Raw genomic sequence first — 11,742 nt, 5'->3', positions numbered from 1 at the left:
AAATGCTTACTTTTTCCCCCATCCTCATATGCCCTAAGTTCTCCAAGGAGTTTACCATTCAATGTGATGCTAGTGGGCTGAGATATCAGTGTTGTATTGTTGCAAGAGCATAGTGTGATTGCCCTTGAAAGATGCAAACTTGATGAAAAGGAGATAGAACCGTGCTATTAAGAAACGGCATCACTACCTCTATGGAAATCGCTTTAGAGTAAAGATGACCATTGCATCCTCCAATTGTTCCTGACTCGGTCTACTTTGACTTGTAAGCAGAGGAGATGGGTGGTAACCTTGCAAAACTATGATTTTGACATCTCTCGCACTTGGGATAAAGGTAACATAGTGGTTGATTCACTCTCACGAATGTGGGCATATCGAGTATCTTCCATTTCAGAGTTGCATAGTGAATTTGAGAGACCGCTCCTATAGTCAGGGCGAACACAATAGTGGGAAACCATTGCTAATAAAAGAAACCACCTCACGATGGACCAAAAGACCAAGCATACTTAAGGATAAACCTCATTAACTTAAAAGGAACCACAATGAACTACTTTGATAGATAGGGAAATTTCACTTTAAATTGAAAGCCACAATTTAATTAGTCCAAGTTCCTACGATGAAAGTCATTATTGAAAGGGTGTGCCAAAATACCTAATCATGGATTTGGATAGCTTTTGATCTACTACCAAAGAAAATGTTAGTGAAATGTCACCAATAGGAATAGAGGACCAATAAAGTACACGTATTCGAAAAATCAAGGGCATGCTAGATAAATTGATGGACTTGACCGTAGCCCCTTTGTGATGTGCCCAATTGAGCCATCCTTAGTGACATGATTTAGTGGTCCATCAAGATGATTTTTTTCTAGGCAATACTGATTGGTATTCTTTCAGATAACACGAGGTTTATTGCCTAGACTCTCTCGATTCCACTTCACAATGGAAGGTCTTGGCCGTTTCTATGAGAATCAACCTAAATTTCAGTTGCTAGGTAAGTTAAGGCCTCCTATTTGGAATTAACTAGTATTAGTCTTGGAGCAACAGCTTACACAAGATTTCTCTGAACTGAAGCTGACTCATATTGCACTTGGTTCAAGGAGAGTGAGAAATGAGGGGGAGTATGAGAACGTTGACCCCTCTGCTCATAAGGCAAAGTCTCATTGTGTTCCTCTAAAACAATACGAAGTCCAAGTCCTAATTAGTTCCATGAGTCAATTTTTCCTATATGCTAACATATCAAATTTGTAAGAAGTTCTCGGCTTGCCAAGACCACCTTATCTTATGGTAGATTCGTCAAGAAATACGCCCTCCTCCTTCCCTCGGTTGGGAGTTTTAATTATCTACTTACTTAACACATTTAAGTTGTATACATAAAATCAACTTCCTTAATTAATGCCTTTAATCATAGTGTTTGTTTATATAATTTAAAATCACAATAGAAAAAAATAAAAATAGTCATTTTGAAAAATAACTTCTTTATTTAATAGAAAATATAGTACAAGTGTTTACCTTCTGCCCATATGGAAGAACATCACAAGGCCTTTATTTCTTCACGATTTTCACCCTTAACTAGTACTTAGGCCTTAAGAAAACCATCCTGAGTCAAGTAGGAGTTTGGATAGTTCCTAGGAGTCGAAGAGTTTACCAGCTAGAGTCCCCCTCGCACCCTCAACTCCTCCTACCAACCTAAGGATCCCCCTACGATGTGACCTCTCGCCATTAGGGTCAAGGTCCAAAACTCGCTAAGTCAACTATTTATTCCCCCTTGAAGAAGGGACTCGCAACTAGCCTTGAGGAAGGTTTAATACACTTTTCTTTTTATCCTATTACAGACTTAGTATATTAGGATTTTTTATTATTCAAACAACTTCCTAAGTGCATTAACTTAAACTTGTATACATCGTAAGCAATTTCCTTCAAGCAATATTACTAAAAAACAGAGAGGCAATTGAGCAATATCTTAACTTAGAAACAATTCTTTCCAACTTTGCTCTCTTTTAACTCTTGGATTTTTCTTAGTTTTTCTTTATATTTTTCATTTCTAAGTCCCCTTTTAAGCTTTCAATTAGCCTTCCTTCTTTAGGTATTTTCGTATTTGTTGTTAGTCTTTGTTTGCCATCTTTCATCCGTAACCCTTTGGTCGCTTGATCTTATTAAGAATCTAGAGTTTATCCTATATGGTGGGAATTTATCGGATATTGGAAATAATAGTGGAATTTCCTTCCTTAAGAAGTACTCCTAATCAGTAACTTTTTATTGTCTACTTTAATGATTCTAATTCACTTTAAATACCAAGAAAAATATTTTTTCTATGTTTATAAATACTAAGAAAATATTTATTGATATTGAAGCTATTCATAAATGCAAAAATAAATATTGTTGATAGAATTTTCACATTTCCTTACATTCACATCATTTGTAAATGCTAAAAGAAATACTCTTAATGCAACTTTTTACCTATCCTAATATTTACATAATTAATAAATGCTAAAAAACTATTATTAATGCAATATTCACTTTTTATAATATTTATATAATTTGTAAATGCTTTAAAAATATTTTTAATGCAACTTTTCACAATTTGTAAATGCCAAAAGCATTATTCTTAGTGCAACTTATTTATCTATAATCAACTCAAGATAATTTTCCTAATGCAATGTTATGCAATTTATCCTAACTTCGAGTTATAAAATTATAATTTAATAGCTTGTACATGTTCTAACATTTTATTTTTCTTTAATTTATTTCTTAATTTAAAATTTCTTTATTTATGTTCCTAGTCGTATATTGAATGAATATTAATTTATGAAGGAACCTGGTCTTGTGTCGCATGTGATGGTGTGTCAACTATATTTGTGACCAAGTTTGTAGCTCTTGACTCTTTGCTCCAGAATATCATCCTTTCTGAGCTATTGTGAGAAGACATCCACTGCACTAGCTTCAAGATTTGATGGTCTAGAACTCTAAATGGTTTGGCAACTCCTTGTGAGACCGAGACTTTGTTGGGAGAGGAATGACTTGTATCAGGGGATGAAAGATACGAAGGTAGGTGAGACCTTCAGGAGCTCGAGTGCTGCTTCCCTTTGCATTTGAAGATGATCTTCTCTTGCTCCTTCGTCTCACTCCCTCTCTTCTCTATCATGCTCTTCTTTTCATCTGCTCCTCCCTTTTTTTCTTCTTTACTAATTTGAAGATGCTTAGGTATCATTCAGAATTTGGAAGTGAAGATTTATGCAGTGTCTATGAAAATTGATTGTCATGTTATGGTAGCAAAGTTGGGAGCTTTTTCGCCTATATTGGATAGACCTTAGCTTAGGAAAGCAAGAGCAATACAAGATTGGAGGAAAGGAATCATAACAATTCATGATTGAAGGGGAGTAGCAAATAAATTTGATATGTCATCGAGAAAAGAATTGGTGAATGAGGATGATAGTGAAGATGAAGAGGAGGAGAGTGATAACTCTAAAGAGGAAGATGACAATGAGGATGAGAGTTTAGAGAGTAATTCTGATTAGGATGTATCACCTATTGTAGTTGAGTTAGTTAATCTTGAAAGAGAAGAAAAGAGAATTGAAGAGGATTATTTGAGTTTGTTAGAAGACCATGAGGAGGAGGGTTTAGAATATGTAAGATTGATTGATGAAGTTGAGGGTTCAATTTTGTTGCCTAAAGAGGTTGTGGAGATTTGTAATGAGTTTCGTAGTGGAATTATTGATTAAGAGAGTTTTGAGGTTATGGGTTTTGACTCATTTTGTGATTTTGATGTTGTTGGTGTTGTTGTCTCTGATGACTCTTGTGAGTTGGTTGTTGATGGTTTGAGTAGCCTCAAAGAGGCTTTTGTTTATGATATTGCTAATCTAGTTTTAAATAGATCTAACCTCATACTTCTTGATAGTTATATGGATGATTGTTTGGTTATGTTTGTGATCATTAGGAGAAATATGGACTCTCTTTTTTGCCCCTTAAGGAGTGAATAAATAAATATAGGCCTAACCAATGAGAGAGTTGGGATTCCAAATTCATGTAACATGAATCTTCTAGCCATATCTTGGCCCAAATCTTCCCTCAACAATAAAATAAGGAAAATGTGGAGAATATAATGTTGACACTTCTTGGAATTTTGTGACTTGAAAATTATTTTCTTATTGTTTTTATGTTTGACTTTTCATTTCTCCCCTTTTCAATTCCCCCCTCTTTCTTAGGCGGAACTCAAATTTATCATATCTCTTTCCTCGCTTCTTCTGAACACTCAACTTTTTCTTCAACATCTTATGGTTTCTTTGTAAACAAATTTACATATATGTTGTTTTGCTCTTTTGTTGCTCCATAGTTAAATTTTATCTCATTTGGACAAAATGTATTCAAGCTATATGCATACTGAGCTTTCCTTTGTTTTTTTAACCCAAGAGTCTCTGAGGGTGGAGAACAATGATTTTTTAAAAACTCAACTTCTTCAACATCTTTGACCTTCTTTGCAAAGAGAGCCACATGTATATTGTCATTTTTTTCTGCTGCTCCATGGTTAAGTTTCAACTCATTTGGAGAAAGCCTATGTAAGTTATATGTATGCTTTGACCTGAGATTTCTTTTGTTTTTATACTTTAATAATTTGTCAATATAAGAACAATGGTCTTGTTATAAGTCAACTTCTTGTTCAACATCTTTGGACTTCTTTGTGAAAAGAATTACATGTATAGTGTTTTTTTTAATTGTTCTGTTTGACTTTCATTTCATTTGGAGAGAACATTTGCAAATTATACATATGCTGATATGTAACTTTTCTATTTGGCTATTATAGATGTCTTCACAAAGGCAAAACATTAGTAACATACTTGCAATGGAGGTCTTCAATAGGAAAGATAGTGACGGTAATTGGATTTGTGATAAGTACTATAAGTTGGATTGGATTTTGATGCACCCAAGTACTCAAGGGAGTTTCAAGGTTAGGCGTAAGGATGACATTGCAAACCCCAGCAAACATTGGAAATGTAGAATTTTAGAGTTCAGAAAAGTGTTTAATGGAACAAGCATAGTAACAGAAGTGTTGATCCAACATGTTTATATGCACAAACAAATATTTGTACATGACGAGAATTACATTGTAAATTATTAAAAAAATATTAAGTTTTCACATTTTATCATTCTTTATTCTTTTGCATCAAAGTTGTTTTTAAAAATCTTTGTAGTGTTCTAATTCAATCTTGTTTTACTGTCAGGTCTATATCCATCAACTTTGCATGAATTGCAGAATGTGGAATGTTTGAGCAGTAAGATACATATTTGGCATGAAAACATAGGTTCTTTGATCTATGATAGTAACTCTGTAAGTCAACTTGCAACTCAAAACATCTTTTTTTATAATTCATCGTATGTAGTAGAAAGCTAGAGATTACAGCATGTCCCATTACCACCACTATCTAGTTTGGTTCATGTGATGTTCTGAAGAAAACAAAGATTACTTATCAATGCAGGTGTCTATCCGAGGAATGGATGAGTCAACTATTGGGTGAGTCTTGGCAAGTAAAAAGAACACATTTTGATGAGATGATTGAGTGTAAGGTCAACCAATCTGATCTCCCATTCATGTAAATCTTTTTTACTACTTTGAATGCCTTGATTAATTGACATAGGTCTTGCTTAGATGAATTGTTGTGTTACTCGTGTTTACTTATCATTAATTTTATTTTTATTACAAGAATTTCATCTCTAAACAAACTTTGTGCATTCACTTTTGATATAGAAGATGGCGCCTTTTGCGAGGGGAGTGGATCAACTTAGATCAAGATACCTGAGATGAGACACATATAGCTCTCATAGATGTGGTTATCTTTTGCAATGGTCATAATCCTTTTGTGGTCAATGCAGAAAACCGTCTGGCCCATTTCTTTTTTGAGACAAGAAATCCAATTAATGTCCAATGAGCCCCTCTGTAACTTCTATTTCAATTTAGATAATAGAAAAGTTAGGATTCATTTAGTGAGTAATCCATGACATGTAAACAATGTGTTACTCCACATATCCTTGAGATAGTGAAATCCTTGTAAAAAATTTTATAAAAAACGAATATAAAATTTTGAGTATTTTCAATTTAGATCATCTTAGTTTACTATGATCCAAGCGTACAATAATACATATTGTAACTAGTCAATCATGCTAGTTAAAATCCTAATTAAATTGCAAGCTAGAGTTCTATAATCTATGCAATATTGTCATTGCATAATGATATATTGTAGCTCATCTCTTCTACTCATTTCTTAAATTTAAATATTAAATTTGATCCAAGAGATTTTAAAGGTCTTTTAGATTTTTTCTTTAAAAAATTATATATTTTCTCTAGTTGGACTTGAATATACAAGTATATTTGAGGATATAATAATGTAGAACGAAGTGTTTGTCTATATGAGTAATTTTAACGGTGACCTTAAAGTATTGAAATAAAGAAACTAAGGTAAGAGTTTTAATTTGAAACTTTAGGATTTAAAAAGAACATTTATTTAAAACCCTAGATACATAAAAGCTATAACTCCAAACTTGTTTTCACTTTCATTCTCTACTTCCCTACACTTGTGCTCTCCTTCCTTCTCTCTTTGTGTGCCATGGCTACCACCCCCGCCTTCACCACATGGATTAGCTCCACATGCTACACACACATAAGAGACTAGATATATCCTAGGTTTTATGTGACCTTAAGTCTAGAGAGCTCACTTTCTATCATAGACCCTAGCTTTAGTATAGTGGCATAGTTTTGTGATGCAACAAACCCTCTTATCTGCTCTATTCCGGACTCTGCTCTCGGATGGGTCCCCATAGATTTCTTGTATAGTTAACGCACTAGATTGAGCCATGCAAAGGTGATAAATCGAGCCCTTGTGTATGTGTGGCAGCATCTCCGTGCCAGAGTAGTACCCACCTCATCCTAAGGCCACGCCACGATGGATCTCATCGAGTGTGATGCAACATTTTCCATATATGTTTTGTACACTAAGGTGTAAGAGGATAATGACAAAGACATCGATGCACCCTCTTGGCCACAGCTAGAGTATTTCAAGAAGGATCCTGAGGAGATTGCACTCAATTTGAGCATAGAGGCAGCACAAAGATTAGCCATTGTGCACCCACCTCCTTATCTTGATATGAGACCCCGACAAGCGATGAGCCACCCCTCGCTTCTCTCCATGCTATCATCATCGAGGGGGTGGAATATCTACTCATATAGGATGTACTAGAAATTTTGGATCTAAGAGAAGAAGAACTTTATTGTATCATGGTGTGTGATGCACCTGATGATTTTATAGATTTTGAAATACAAGATGCCCCAGCACATATTGATGAGGTGCCTCGATATAATAGCACGAGTGTTAATGATATGTCTGTCATTGTGATAATCCAAGAGAAGATTGAGGATGCAATGCCACAATCTAAGATCTCGGATGAGGAGTTGGAGTGGTTGCAAGAAATCCTTTTTGGTCCTCAAGATCTGACTACAAAGTACCTTCCCAAGAGAGAGACAAGGGTGGCTCAATTGTTTGCAGGAGCAGACCTGGATGCTCCACTACAGCAGCAGATAGATGATGCAGAGAAGGTAATGTTATCGAATTCGCATGCAAATTTACCAGTAGGGTCTCTAGGACATCAGGGCCATTGGGATGAATTTTTTCCAAGATCAGGTTCCCCAAAGCAGCCCTAGCTAGAGGCTCGCAGATTCAACCCCTAGATGCCAGCCTCTGGCTAGGGCTACTCAAGGGGCCCGATCCTGACAAAAAGAACTGGTTCTTCTTCATTTCCTGCAACGAATTCCCAATATCCTTTTCCCATAAGGAAATTCATCATTCTAAACTTCCATGCTTGGAAGTTGTTCTTGTCAAGCTTTTCAATGACAATCTGTGAAAGAGAATCAGACACCATTACAAAACATTGCAAAGAATTCTGTCACTGTAAAAAACACAGCTTCAGCCTCACAAGGGCAAATCTGCGAAACTCACGAAAGTGGTGTTTGACCACACAGTCACTTCCTAGTGACGATTTTGCATCAGCAGGCAACAATGATGATTTTGTAACTCCCAATGTCTCTGCGCACAGGCATAAGATGCAATTTCTATGGTAACTTTTCACCGACCTGTAGAACAGTGGTCGCACAGCAAAAAACAGGGCCTTTTCTTGAGTGCGTGCAGAAAACTTCCGCCTCCAAAACAGGCCCCAAAATGGCCTTGAATCAAAAAAACAGGAAAAATAAGGGCTAAAGCCCTTTCCCGCAGCATATACTGCCCTCTTGCTACACCGCGAAGGGCGTCTCAATCTGAGACAATGCACTCTTGCACTTTTCGGCTGTGCTACCTGTAGAGACTTGCTCCCAAACTTGAAAAATGAAAGCAACACTGGTCCTCTTACCAGAACGCCGTGAACTTGGTTTGCTTTCTTGAGCTCCTTACCGCGAACCAGGCTCTGATACCATGTCAAGATTGTGGGAGAGAAGGAAGGAGTCTCACTTGTAGCTTTCTTGCTTGCACAATGGGGGAATACACACACAGGTGGAGGCTGAAAACAGTTTTCCTCTTCTTAGTTGTGTAAGCCAAAAAGAACTCTAGTACAAAGAAATAGAAGAACCCTATATATGGGTCTCAAACCAAACTCAACTAACTAAAGTGGCATACTAACTGAGCCACGAACTAGAGTAGATAAGGATAGCTGTCATCTAGCTATTATTCATGGGCGGTGTACCAACCGCATCTGCAGCTAACAAGTCGGTGACATAAATGCACAACAGTCACCCTGGTATATCACGAGTGGAGCTCGATATCTCAACAACCTTCTCATCCATGGTCCATGTTCTCTCCATGTTATACTATAGACACAAAAGTTGGCTCTAGGAATCTTAGTCTCAGTCATGAGTTGGTCAATTTTCTCCTCTAATCCAATTAGCCTAAACTCAAATGTAATGCAAAGGGTTTGAGTTTTAACTCAAACATACATTTTTATTGGTATCTTCCTTGAGTTTAAGTATTTGCAACCCACATATGAAAATCGGTTCTTTAAATAAGGCTATATGATAAGTCTTGTAGAAACATAACATGCAACCCACACATGAAAATCCTAACTATGCATTCAAGTACAAAGTTTTAAGTCCTTTAAATAAGGCTGCATGATAAGTCTTGTAGAAACATAACATGTATATAAGTTTAATTATGAGATTCACATAAATATGCATGATGTTGTGAGTTTGGAAGCTCTATCCATGAAGGTTAAGGCCATGCAATGCAATTGTGTCAAAGGAATTTCACAATATGATGATTGTACCATTTAGGACTAAAAAGTCCCTATGTTGTGGTAAAAATTGATAAGAGGTACACATATGTGTGAAACATTAGAAGCCATCGCAATAAAGGTTTCTGCTCAATTTCATACACTAAAGGTTCCTTGATTTGACTAATGGATTGTACTTGTTTTCCACCTAACTCTTTACTAATCAAGAACGGATCTTGGATTTTCTTGAGCACAATACATGCCATCATGTCAATTACAAGTTTTGATCAAGTGGAAGAATAGAGTTATATAACAATCCTCAAAGCTCTGTCCCACGACAAAGAATAACTTAATATAACTATCCTCGAAGCAAGTGTTAATGTGTCCTCTTGCCCTAAAGAAATTCTTGATATGCTACCTTGCCCTTTTCAACACAAAGATGTAATCTCAGTAATCTAGATCCCCTTTTTAACATGATGGTGTACTTTGATTGATCTAATAAAATATATGAAGTTTCATGCTTCTTAATTAACCTAACACACACACACACAGTACTAACTATTAAATAGCATCATATCAAGACTCTCCATCCTAGCTTTCATCCCATCTCAACAAACATTGAGCTTCAAGATTGAGCTTCAAGATGCATCGGTGACAACAAAAATGGTTTGACAAGCCTTAAGCATGTCAAATCATGTGATGTTAACACAGAAGGGTGCATTGATGAATAATATTTACCTCAACTCTATAATATTAGGAGTTGGGAAAGTGGATGTAATACCCTAAAGAATAGTGGTGCTATGTTTACCCATTAAGGTTTAATGATACCCTTCTACTAAATATCTAGGCCAATTTTATGGTTTAGCAATACCCTTCTATTTTTTGAATAAAAATGTGCAATATAAAAACCTTGTGTGAATAAATTTGTGCATTTTAAAATATTTCCTTCCATAAATGTACATGTGTAACCTTATGTATTTTATGTTCCCATTTTTTGAACTCACATGACACACATTTTATACACAGTAATCTCCCAGAGCCCTTAAGTGTCTTATACATTTTTTGTGGTATCTATTAGGTGAGATCTCTCTTCTAGATTGGTTGTGGTGACTTCTTAGGGCTAGTATGTATTTGCCAACTCATTAATCTATGCTTGCCTAGTACTAAGTTACACCATTAGCTCATAGAGTGTTGCAAAATTGATGGTCAGCTCCTCTATCATCTTCTCATTTTCCTTGTTAGAACTACTTTATCATTTTTAGGCTATAAGGTTTGAGACTTGTGCTGTGGAATGGATTGGTTCTTGCTGTGCACAGATTCTTCTATAAACATTCTAATAGCCCTTTCATATTCTTCTTAGAATTGTCTCATTCTACCTTCCAATTTTCTCCATTCCTTTCTTGACCTCCTTTTAGGATTACAAATGATCATTTGCTCTTCTTTTATGTTCCCTTCATCAGAGTCTTCTGTGGATGGATGAGCTCCCCTCTACTTCTTCTCTGTGTTTCTTCTTCTTCTTACTTGTGTCATCATCGTGGTTGGGGTTTCCTCATTTATCTCTTTATCTATTTTCTCTTTTAGTAGTGTTCTTAGATGAATGCTTCAGCTGTCTGATGGCTCTATATATAATGGTAATACTTCTTGAAGGGGCACTCCCACTACAACAATGATGATGCAGGTAAGCAAGAAGCCATAGTTAATGATGCTATGATTGGCCTCCCTATGATAAAGCTAAACCATGGGATTCTTTAGAGCTACCGTTTGCACCTTAGCCAAGGATTCTATGGCAAGAATAGAGCTAGCCTTTGCACCTTAGCCAAGGATTCTGTGACATGCTCTTGCCACAAAGCGTCAGTCTTGCTTAACTAAGTTCCCTATCAGTATGTCTTCTAGGAGGTACTTAGGTATCCTGGTTGGGTTGGCTAGTCTTTTGTCGTAGATGAGGAGGTGATAAAAGAGCTGCATTGTCACTCTTAACTCTTTTTCTGGTATAGCTCGTAAGAGGACTCCTTCATTGGACATTACTTTCAATACAGTTTTTATCCATTTTGACAACTCCCGCCTTTGAGAAGCTTAGGGAGGCTTCTATTTTTTACATACTTCCTTGATCCTCTTTGCCCAATGTCTCTTCCATTAGCTTCAAGGTAAACTCAAAGTTGGCCAATCTAGACTAGGCCATCATTCTCAATCAATCCAAAACAAGTCAAGAAGTGGATGGGAGTGGATGTAGCTCTGATGTAGCTTTTGAGACCACAGTTGGCTATGAGTTCCTTGGTCATTTGGTATTTTGTAACCAGTTTCTCCAAGGTGAGAATTCAAAACCTAAGATGGCCAACTCCCCTCATACATGTCTCCAATTTTATGTCATGTCTCTACTAGGCAGAGAATATCAATTTGTCTTTGCTTAATGGGTCTCTGATCGATGCAAGCTATGTTATGGCTAAGAGGAATGGTACTTGTGTGGATACCATCTGCAAGAAAAAAGAAAAGTTTTGTGATTTACATT

Source organism: Lygodium microphyllum, chromosome 9 (genome assembly GCF_053477565.2).
Source record: "Lygodium microphyllum isolate KBCC chromosome 9, Lygodium_microphyllum_v1.1.10, whole genome shotgun sequence".
Taxonomy (NCBI): Eukaryota; Viridiplantae; Streptophyta; class Polypodiopsida; order Schizaeales; family Lygodiaceae; genus Lygodium; species Lygodium microphyllum.
The sequence above is the reverse complement of the archived record's forward strand: the minus strand, read 5'-3'. Positions refer to the sequence as shown.